At 50.3% G+C, this 11099-nt stretch overlaps 1 protein-coding gene across 1 annotated transcript in view; it reads right to left on the reverse strand.

Moving 5' to 3' along the window:
* Positions 1-5433, reverse strand: part of LOC149327713 (uncharacterized) — a 37122-nt gene extending 31689 nt beyond the window's left edge. The window contains exon 1 of the mRNA XM_089565071.1: positions 4666-5433. The gene's annotated coding sequence lies outside the window, so the exon portion shown is untranslated. The remainder of the gene's footprint in view (positions 1-4665) is intronic.
* Between the last annotated feature and the right edge of the window lie 5666 nt (positions 5434-11099).

Raw genomic sequence — 11099 nt, forward strand, 5'->3', positions numbered from 1 at the left:
GGGGCAAAAAAGATGCCAGCAATGCAAGAAGTGTGAGCCACGGCTTCGGGAGATAAAGATTCTGGGCAGAAGTGGAGATATGAAGGCGCGGGAGCTTTGCAAGCAGTCCACATTAGGAAGAAGGGATTAGATTGCGTGAGTGATACCTCGGTCCGCCTTTTCTGAGATATCTTGAACGGTTTTGTTGATGCCTGTTGTACCGTTGTTTTTTGCGCATGCCTTGAATTTTCTATATATTTGCTGGCTTTGCAGTAAATAAAATCAGATGAAGTTAGCGCATGTCCTGTGTCAGTCTTTCTTGTGTACGTCTTATTGCAGCGCTATTGCCATTTCTGTCTCAAATTGGTACCAAAGGTGGGCGACGCCGGTTGGGTAGAAGATGACGTTGGTGGGTTTCGTAGTATCGTCCCAACGGTTATTATCGCTCACCCTGTCGTAAGAGGACAACCAATCCTCCACGTCGTGATCGTCCGTGCCGGTGAAGACGGCAGGGTCTCGCTGGCGGAGCGCACCATGGCAAACAACGGGTGCCGGCGAGGAGCCGGCTGGCTGGTTGGCGTTGGCAGGCATACGGGTAGTGATGGTACGGCTATGTAGTTCCAGGACGGAATCGCGCACCTCCACCAAGATGTAACGGCCTTTATTGGCAAGAGATGACTGGTTGTGAAGGCCGGTTAGAGCGGGCAAGGGCAGGTCCGGTCCCAGAACAGTTGATGCTCTCGCCTCGCGTCGCGCGTCGGCTCTGCTATGTTGGGTATGGGGGGAGTTCGGGGTCGTTGCTAGCTCGCTGCTGCTGCTGCTCCATACGCTCCTGGTGCTGTGCCTCTCGTTCCTCTCTTTCCGCTTCCTCAGCTCTTTTACACTCCTGTTCTTATGCCCACCTGTGCATATTATCCCAAGCAATTTCAAAATCATCTTCTTCTTCCGTTTCAAAACTTTTGATTGCCTGGATAATATCCGAATCTTTCGCTCTTTCCTCCACATCCACACTTAACTCATCGCACAAGAACAACAGTTCTGTCCTCAACAACCTCGTCAGGTCCACGGTCGCTGCTTTTAAATATTGGCTTTGCTCGCTCATGGTGATTCTGAGCAACTACCCCTGTGCTACAGACAAACACCCGATCAACCAGCAGTTCAAATTATTAACCCAGAATTTGAAGCCTGGAGGATCCAAAGCAATAACCAAACACTCACCCGAAGATGCAGCACCATGTCACCCGGTTCATCACACCGCTGCCAACCAGTTGTTGGCAGCGCCAACAGCTGCTTCAGCTGCCGATCGTCTGCTTCTCGCCTCGCGCCGCGCATCGGTTCTGTTGCTCCGACTGCTAAGCATCTTCCTCTTTACACGTATAATTTGTTAGTACGGCGCCTTTCCCTGGCTCTTGGAGGGCAACCACGGCTGGCAAATGCTCAAGGTTGAAAGGAAAAGTCGGAGGTCGGCCCGCTTGGAACGGGACCGGAGCCTCCGACAGTTTGTTTGTTTATTGGTTTCTTTCCAATACAAGGAAAAAGCGAAGGGAGAGCTAAAGGCTACTAGCTTGACGAGGCCCTCCCTCCGCATACAGTTTCGACAACATTCGAAAAAAAAATTAAGAAAACAGCACACACATTTGTAGTTGCTCTCTATACAGTTCTATGCCATGGAGGATCCAGTACATATGTGTATACCCTGAGGAAGGACGGTCCTCCGTTCGAAACTGTCGGTACTAAATGAAGATAATTGCAATGTTGTGACCCCTTCTTCTACAAGTATTCCTGGCCCATTGAACGACAAGACCTGCTGCAACTACTTCACTGCACACAAATATATACAACAGATTTCTTCCCGTAGATGTGAAAAAAAGGGGAAAAAAAACATATGAACACAAATGCAAAGGTCAGTCATCGTGGCGAACATATGTTCATATGAAAAGGAGGAAAAACACAGAAAAAGGCGACATCCAACACACAATAAAAGAGCACTGTTTTACAAACAAACGCTACAAATGGCTTTAAGAGAGAAGTCACTGGTAGCGAATTTCTTTCTCTATAACCATTCCTTTGACCGTTTTTTTCTTAATCGATTTGTTGAGGTCGACATCATCTGGAAGTTTATTTAGAAGCACCGGAATTTGGTAATTTAAATGCTGTTTTCCATAATTCGTGCGTGTTCGAGGCTTTCTGCGCTCTCGCCTTCGGAGGGCGAGCGTGTGTGTTCCAGCGGGGTTGCTAAATGCGTGTAGTTTATGTTTTTGTACATACTGTAATAACTTGAAGCAATAAATTTCATCAGCTCTTAGCAGAGAATACTTTACAAACAGTGGACCTGTTGGTAAGTCTTGTGGGTGTCCTGCATATCTTTCAAGTAACCGAAGTACACGCTTCTGTAACTTTAGTATTCGGAGGTAGTTTCTGTTACAGGTTGTACCCCAAACCAAAATGCAGTAGGAAAGTCTGGAATAAAAGAAAGTATAATAAAGAGAAATTTTAAGCCACAAAGGTATAAGTGAACTTATTCTACACAAGCAGCCGAGCGATCTACTGAGCTCCAGAGCAAGATTATCAATGTGGGTGTTCCAAGACAAGTTGTTTTGGAACCATACTCCCAGAAATTTTTGCTTCCCCTCTTGTTTTAACTGAGTGCCCCGAAAGGTAATATGAATATCATTCTTCATGGGCTTGTTAATTGGAGCGAATATAATATATTTGATTTTATTAGTATTCAACTGCAACCTGTTGGCATGTAACCAGTCAGAAAGTGACTCCATATATTTATTAACAATCTCCTGAAGCTCTGTAAGGGTACGTGCAGTGAAGAAAATATTCGTGTGATCTGCGTACATTATTAGTTTAGGAGAATTATAGATGCTACAGAGATCACTAATATAGACTAAGAATAATAGCCGTCCAAGAATAGAGCCTTGAGGGACACCTTGTTTAATTACTATTTTTGTAGTCGTTCCTTGGTGGACACTTACATATTGAAGCCTGTTGCTTAAGTAACTCTCTATCAGTTGAAGGACGACGCCGCGAACACCGTACCTTTTTAGTTTAATTAATAGCACATCGTGACACACTGAGTCAAAAGCTTTCCGTAGATCTACGAACAGTCCTAGCGTGTAAAGCCTGTGCTCAAAGTTATGTATAATATCATGCTTGATACTGAGAAGCGCGTCCTCGGTAGATTTGCCTTTTTGAAATCCGAACTGCATGCCACTTATTACCCCATATTTCGCAAAGAATTTTTCTAGTCTGATATTTATGACCCCTTCAAATACTTTCGATAGAACAGGCAGGACCGAGATTGGCCTATAGTTGCTTATGTCTCCTACAGCGCCACCCTTGTGAATAGAACAGATGCGAGCTATCTTGAGCGAGTCAGGGAAGATTCCAGTCTCAAACATTTTATTTATTATTTCTGCTAGGATGGGGGATAAGATTTCAGACTCATGTTTAATTGGCATTGCTTTAATTTCATCAAAACCAGAAGCAACGTCATTTCTAATCCCATTGATAAGTTTGTTGATTTCGTGAGGAGTCACTGGTGCGAGAACCATGGAGTTCGCTATCCTCACGCTGTTATCAACCACGTTTTGCTCTTCTTCATCATTTTCCTGCTCGTACACTGCGCTCGTAGCAAAATAGGCATTGAGGGCGGTGGCTGCTTCAAGACCGGTTAGCGCGCCTGTGGGTGTGACTATTTTAAGTATGGTACATTGTTCTTTCTTCCCAGTTAGATTTTTTACTTCATTCCATATTTTCCTGGGATCCTTTCCTATTTTGGCAAAAACCTGTTCATAACATTCTGCCTTAGCATTTTTAATTTCACTGCTCAGTTTATTTCTATACTGTTTGAAAGTGATGAGAGCATCTTCTTCTCGCGTTTTTAAAAACATATGAAACAAACGGTTCTTTTTTGTTATTTTCTTTAATAAGGAGTTGTTAATCTAGGGCTTCCGTGTTCTCTTACATCTTGGCCTACTCAGTTGCGTTGGAAACGCCTGATTGTAGCATGCAATAAGTTTATCAAGAAAAATATTGTACGCCTTACTAGGGTCGTCTTCTTGTAATACGCATGCCCACTGAGTAATCGTAATGGGGGAAGCCGATTTGGAAAGGGGGGAGCGCCTACACCGGGGGTGTCCCGCCATGCTCAGATTTAGAGGTGAGAGGTGGAAGTGAGGCTGCCCCGAGCCAGATACCAGGGGCTGAAGCTCAGCACCTAGAGGGGGGCAGCTGTCTTCGTCATCGTCAAGGTCATTTACTCGACGGGACAATCTGGAGGGCCGAGAGGACCGGTTCTGCGAGAAAGGCGGGTGTTAGTCGCGACGTGTTGAGCTATCATAGAGCGGATGGCCTCCATGACTCTAGCGATGAGGCGTTCCATCGCTGTCTCCAACAGGGTGTCAAATTTGGCATTAAGACGGGCTTCGAGTTCGGCAAGGGAAGGTTCCAGAGCCGGCGTCGGCACCATCTCGCTCTCCATAGCGTCCGTGTCGGAGTTACTAGGGGGAGGGGGAATTGTGTTAGCCTCTAAGGCTTCAATTTTTGCAAGTAGCATCTCGTTTTGTGCCCGGAGAGAAGCTACAAAGTTGTGGACCTCAGCGTCAGCCGCCGAGCGAGGGGCAGGGGGGAGGGGGGGGGGGGGGAGGAGGAGGCAACCCTGCCTGAACCGCTCACCTGTTTGCCATTTTTGACGGCGTTGGCGGCCCAGGAACCGGTCGCGCCATTGCTGCCTTGGGAGCGGGCTTGCTTCTCCTGGCCGCCGTGTGGCGGCGGTGGTGGCACCTGACAGCTCTTGGCGTCCTTCCCGCTGGTAGGCGTCTGCCGTTTTGAAGCATCGCTGCCGATGCTGCTTGGGTGACGCGGCTGCCTGCCCGTCCCGCTGGATCTCCCGCCCTTAGGGGCGGCTGGCTTGATATGGCGGTATTTTGCAGTGCAGTCCCGCGAGTTCGTGGCATGGCCACCAACACACACCGCACATTTTGGCATACACTCGTGAGGGGCCCGCACCCCCTCTTTTATGGGTGCCTGCTGTCCACACAGGCCACACTTGTGATGGGTTGGGTTGGGGCATGAGTCCGCCCGATGGCCTACAGTTCCGCACAAGCTGCAGGCCGGAATAGTGCGCAAATATGGCTGCACTGTGACAATCTCTGGGTTGTAGTGCACGTGTCGAGGCCTCACCGTGCCGGCAAAGGTGAGCCTGGCCTTGTTTGAGGAGCCGAATTTGCGGATATCTAGTAAAGTGCCGCTCCCCCACTGCACGCAAGGTTGGAGAGACTCAGACGTCTCTTGGTTGGCCACCGTAATGACCGCATAGCAGACGTCCTCTTCATGTTCTTTCAGATGGCCGGCGAGAGGCACATCTCCTTTGGCCGATTTGATGCAAATCTCGCCTAGCAGACGGTCTGCGACGTGAGCGTTCCGGGTGGTAGCTAGGATCAAATTTTGCGCCTTCCTTTGAAGAAAATAGCGCCAGAGCATGCAAACCACGAAAAGACAAGGACGTCCTTGTCTTTTCGTGGTTTGCATGCCCTGGCACTATTTTCTTCAAATCAAGTATGCACCAACTCGCCCGAGAAGAAGTGTTAATTGCGCCTTGCATAGGAGGAGGCTCAACTCGGCCGCGTTAGCCGCGCCGAGGAAAGCGCCGAACGCTGCACCGAGTTCGCCGTATTGTAAGGCGTCCCGGATGGCCAATGATTGCCGGGGCTTGATGACGATGACAAAGTCGTCTTCGTTGAATTTTGGCAGGGGCTTGGGCCTCCACTTGGTCACGGGTTTGCGACCAGCTTGGCGGGTAGCAGCAGCCTTATCGGTGGTTGGCGTGGCGTTCGCCGCTATCTTGGGCTCTCGTCTGGAGCGGCGCTCAAGCAGACGCAGATTTTCATTCCGGATCGGGTCAGCGGGTGCCGATTTGGGTTCCGCAGTGACGGGAACGGTCGACCAAGACATGGCGTCCGGGTCATAGCCGCGTTGCAGAAGCGTTTCTGCCGTCTTGCCGAAAGCGGCTCCTTTGCAGCCGAACGCCGGCGCAGCTGTTAGGCTTAGCGTCGGCGCGGGAGCCGGGAAGGAAAACCCGCTCTGAAATTTGTAAAATTGGGCCCACCTGGAAGAAATTTTTGTCCACGGATGCAGATGAACTTGCCAAATCCAAAGGGAGCAAAATGGATGGGGTCCGATGACTTGAGCCGTGGCTCCTGCCAAAAAAATCTCTGCCTCTCCCGTAACCGAGAGTAGAGTAAGCATGAAATGTTTACGGGCATAATGCGAAGCGCACGCGGACACGACGATACGCAGGCCTGACAAGAATGTGTATGTAGCGCGTTCAAAACTGTCCGAAGTGCGTAGAGGCGAAAGCGTTTTCAGCACCACTTTGCGTATGTGACACTGGTGATGTTACCACTGGATTACGTCACGCATAATTCATGACGAAGTAATGACAAATTACTTATTAGTGTGTAATGACTGATTAATGACTAAATACTAATAAACTGCTCATTAATGACGCTTAAGCTTCGCCTTTAGGAGTGGAACGCGACAGCGTGTTGTAGCGCTGCCAGGCAGTCCGCGGAACGCCACCACCCGTTCGGCGTGATGCTTCGTCTTTTGAACGCGACGCTTTTTGAGGAAAGGAAATTACGCAGTAATTCTCTGCCATCTCGGTGGACACCCGAGCCGCACCTTACAGGGAGGTAGGAACGCCACCACCCGTCCGGCGCGATGCGTTGCCCTTTGAACGAAACGCTTTTTGAGGAAAGGAAATGGCGCAGTAATTCTCTGTCATCTCGGTGGACACCCGAATCGCACCATACAGGAAGGGAGGAACGCCACCACCCGTTCGGCGCGAAGCTACCGGCGCTTGTATGCCGGTCGTGTAGGAGGGCTCAGAGAGTCTCGTTAAATCTCGTACGGTGCCCGGATGTGGCATGTATGTGCTTTTTGAACGCGTTATTAGAAATCGGAAATTATAATTCCGTGCATTATAAAACGCCAGCTCGACTGATATCTTGATAAAGATTGAGAAGGCACTCGGAGCAGTTATTTTTTGTGACTCGTTTGGAGACCAACCGGCGCTTGCATGCCGGTCGCGTAGGAGGGCTTAGAGAGTCTCGTTAAATCTCGTTAAGTCTCGTACGGTGCCCGGATGTTCTCGTTTCAGAGCCCGGATGTTGGCTCTCGGTCTCGGCGTGACGTCACCACACTGCCGACAACGGGAGCTAAAAGCATTTCATGCTTAAAATGACGGAGCCGAAGCGCCGCACGTCTGGCAAACGCCGGCTGCGGCGTCGCCGAACCATTCCGGAGGAGGCAGCAGGGTGAAGGTTGTCACCGCGTGGTTTTTCATGTTCTCAAATTTTGTGACTTGTGCTGGGTGTGATACTGAACTTGCCTGTAGATAAATCGTGACTATGTTATTTTCCTGTTGTCTTGTTCGGCATATGATAATATACTGGCGTATAAAAGAAGCTGTTTACCGCAATAAACTCCGTTGGTAGCTGGGTGTGATACTGAACTTGCCTGTAGATAAATCGTGACTATGTTATTTTCCTGTTGTCTTGTTCGGCATATGATAATATACTGGCGTATAAAAGAAGCTGTTTACCGCAATAAACTCTGTTGGTAGTTGGAGCTTTTACTGTCTGTTTCTTTCTCTCTTTTCCTGTGTGTGTGCCTTTTTGCGCCGTTAAAAATATTGTAATATTAAGAAACTTGAAAGAATTAAAAAAAAGCGGTAAGATTTATTATTGCGAAAGCAACACTACGATAGTCGCTGAGCCATTTCACGGAGCTCTGAAAAGGCCAAGCTGCGCATGCGCAAGGAGCGGGTGACGTCACACGGCGCACAGCTGGCTCGCCGGGACCATGGCCAGAGCCGCCGCCGCGAGGCCATCGCCTCGCTACAGTCTCTCTCTCTCTCTTGCTCTCTGATGCGTAGTATTGAAAGCGCATCGCCATCTGCGTGGTTTGTGGTGTATATGAAATTGGCAGTGGCTTAGCTCTGCTATACGTAGCGTGAGGTGACGGTGAGCTGTCCCCATCTCGGTGGACACTTGAACCAGAGGGAAGGCGCATAACTGCCCTCTTGGGACAGTCGACACCTCAACCATGCTTTAAGCGAAGTGGCGGTAGTGAGTGTGCGCTGCATGCGTTGGCATTGACAAAGTTGTGCCAGAAACGCGGCGCTGAAGCCATAGGTCGTCGGCGTTCGTTATGTTCGTTGGCGTTGAACGCTTTACAACTCCGATCATTTTAAGAAAAGGAAGTGGGCGTAATAGCCGCCTGATTCGGTGGCCGTCTGAATCGTGCTTATAGGTACGCGGGGAGATGAGAGAGGAATGTGAGCTGCAGGCATTGACAAAGTTGTGCCAGAAACGCGGCGCTGAAGCCATAGGCCGTCGGCGTTCGTTATGTTCGTTGGCGTTGAACGCTTTACAACTCCGATCATTTTAAGGAAAGGAAGTGGGCATAATGGCCGCGCTGATTCGGTGGCCGTCTGAATCGTGCTTATAGGTACGCGGGGCGATGAGAGAGGGATGTGAGCTGCAGGCATTGACAAAGTTGTGCCAGAAACGCGGCGCTGAAGCCATAGGCCGTCGGCGTTCATTGTGTTCTTTGGCGTTGAACGCTTTACAACTCCGATCATTTTAAGGAAAGGAAGTGGGCATAATGGCCGCCTGATTCGGTGGCCGTCTGAATCGTGCTTATAGGTACGCGGGGCGATGAGAGAGGGATGTGAGCTGCAGGCATTGACAAATTTGTGCCAGAAACGCGGCGCTGAAGCCATAGGCCGTCGGCGTTCGTTATGTTCGTTGGCGTTGAACGCTTTACAACTCCGATCATTTTAAGGAAAGGAAGTGGGCATAATGGCCGCGCTGATTCGGTGGCCGTCTGAATCGTGCTTATAGGTACGCGGGGCGATGAGAGAGGGATGTGAGCTGCAGGCATTGACAAAGTTGTGCCAGAAACGCGGCGCTGAAGCCATAGGCCGTCGGCGTTCATTGTGTTCTTTGGCGTTGAACGCTTTACAACTCCGATCATTTTAAGGAAAGGAAGTGGGCATAATGGCCGCCTGATTCGGTGGCCGTCTGAATCGTGCTTATAGGTACGCGGGGCGATGAGAGAGGGATGTGAGCTGCAGGCATTGACAAATTTGTGCCAGAAACGCGGCGCTGAAGCCATAGGCCGTCGGCGTTCATTGTGTTCTTTGGCGTTGAACGCTTTACAACTCCGATCATTTTAAGGAAAGGAAGTGGGCATAATGGCCGCCTGATTCGGTGGCCGTCTGAATCGTGCTTATAGGTACGCGGGGTGATGGGAGAGGGATGTGAGCTGCAGGCATTGACAAAGTTGTGCCAGAAACGCGGCGCTGAAGCCATAGGCCGTCGGCGTTCATTGTGTTCTTTGGCGTTGAACGCTTTACAACTCCGATCATTTTAAGGAAAGGAAGTGGGCATAATGGCCGCGCTGATTCGGTGGCCGTCTGAATCGTGCTTATAGGTACGCGGGGAGATGAGAGAGGAATGTGAGCTGCAGGCATTGACAAAGTTGTGCCAGAAACGCGGCGCTGAAGCCATAGGCCGTCGGCGTTCATTGTGTTCTTTGGCGTTGAACGCTTTACAACTCCGATCATTTTAAGGAAAGGAAGTGGGCATAATGGCCGCCTGATTCGGTGGCCGTCTGAATCGTGCTTATAGGTACGCGGGGTGATGGGAGAGGGATGTGAGCTGCAGGCATTGACAAAGTTGTGCCAGAAACGCGGCGCTGAAGCCATAGGCCGTCGGCGTTCATTGTGTTCTTTGGCGTTGAACGCTTTACAACTCCGATCATTTTAAGGAAAGGAAGTGGGCATAATGGCCGCCTGATTCGGTGGCCGTCTGAATCGTGCTTATAGGTACGCGGGGTGATGGGAGAGGGATGTGAGCTGCAGGCATTGACAAAGTTGTGCCAGAAACGCGGCGCTGAAGCCATAGGCCGTCGGCGTTCATTGTGTTCTTTGGCGTTGAACGCTTTACAACTCCGATCATTTTAAGGAAAGGAAGTGGGCATAATGGCCGCCTGATTCGGTGGCCGTCTGAATCGTGCTTATAGGTACGCGGGGAGATGAGAGAGGAATGTGAGCTGCAGGCATTGACAAAGTTGTGCCAGAAACGCGGCGCTGAAGCCATAGGCCGTCGGCGTTCGTTATGTTCGTTGGCGTTGAACGCTTTACAACTCCGATCATTTTAAGGAAAGGAAGTGGGCATAATGGCCGCGCTGATTCGGTGGCCGTCTGAATCGTGCTTATAGGTACGCGTGGTGATGGGAGAGGGATGTGAGCTGCAGGCATTGACAAAGTTGTGCCAGAAACGCGGCGCTGAAGCCATAGGCCGTCGGCGTTCATTGTGTTCTTTGGCGTTGAACGCTTTACAACTCCGATCATTTTAAGGAAAGGAAGTGGGCATAATGGCCGCGCTGATTCGGTGGCCGTCTGAATCGTGCTTATAGGTACGCGGGGCGATGAGAGAGGGATGTGAGCTGCAGGCATTGACAAAGTTGTGCCAGAAACGCGGCGCTGAAGCCATAGGCCGTCGGCGTTCATTGTGTTCTTTGGCGTTGAACGCTTTACAACTCCGATCATTTTAAGGAAAGGAAGTGGGCATAATGGCCGCCTGATTCGGTGGCCGTCTGAATCGTGCTTATAGGTACGCGGGGCGATGAGAGAGGGATGTGAGCTGCAGGCATTGACAAAGTTGTGCCAGAAACGCGGCGCTGAAGCCATAGGCCGTCGGCGTTCATTGTGTTCTTTGGCGTTGAACGCTTTACAACTCCGATCATTTTAAGGAAAGGAAGTGGGCATAATGGCCGCCTGATTCTGTGGCCGTCTGAATCGCGCTTATAGGTACGCGGGGCGATGAGAGAGGAATGTGAGCTGCAGGCATTGACAAAGTTGTGCCAGAAACGCCGTGCTGAAGCCATAGGCCGTCGGCGTTCGTTGTGTTCGTTGGCGTTGAACGCTTTACAACTCCGATCATTTTAAGGAAAGGAAGTGGGCATAATGGCCTCCTGATTCGGTGGCCGTCTGAATCGTGCTTATAGGTACGCGGGGTGATGGGAGAGGGATGTGAGCT

The sequence above is a fragment of the Amblyomma mixtum genome, chromosome 10 (genome assembly GCF_055824585.1).
Source record: "Amblyomma mixtum isolate Tamu chromosome 10, ASM5582458v1, whole genome shotgun sequence".
Lineage (NCBI taxonomy): Eukaryota > Metazoa > Arthropoda > Arachnida > Ixodida > Ixodidae > Amblyomma > Amblyomma mixtum.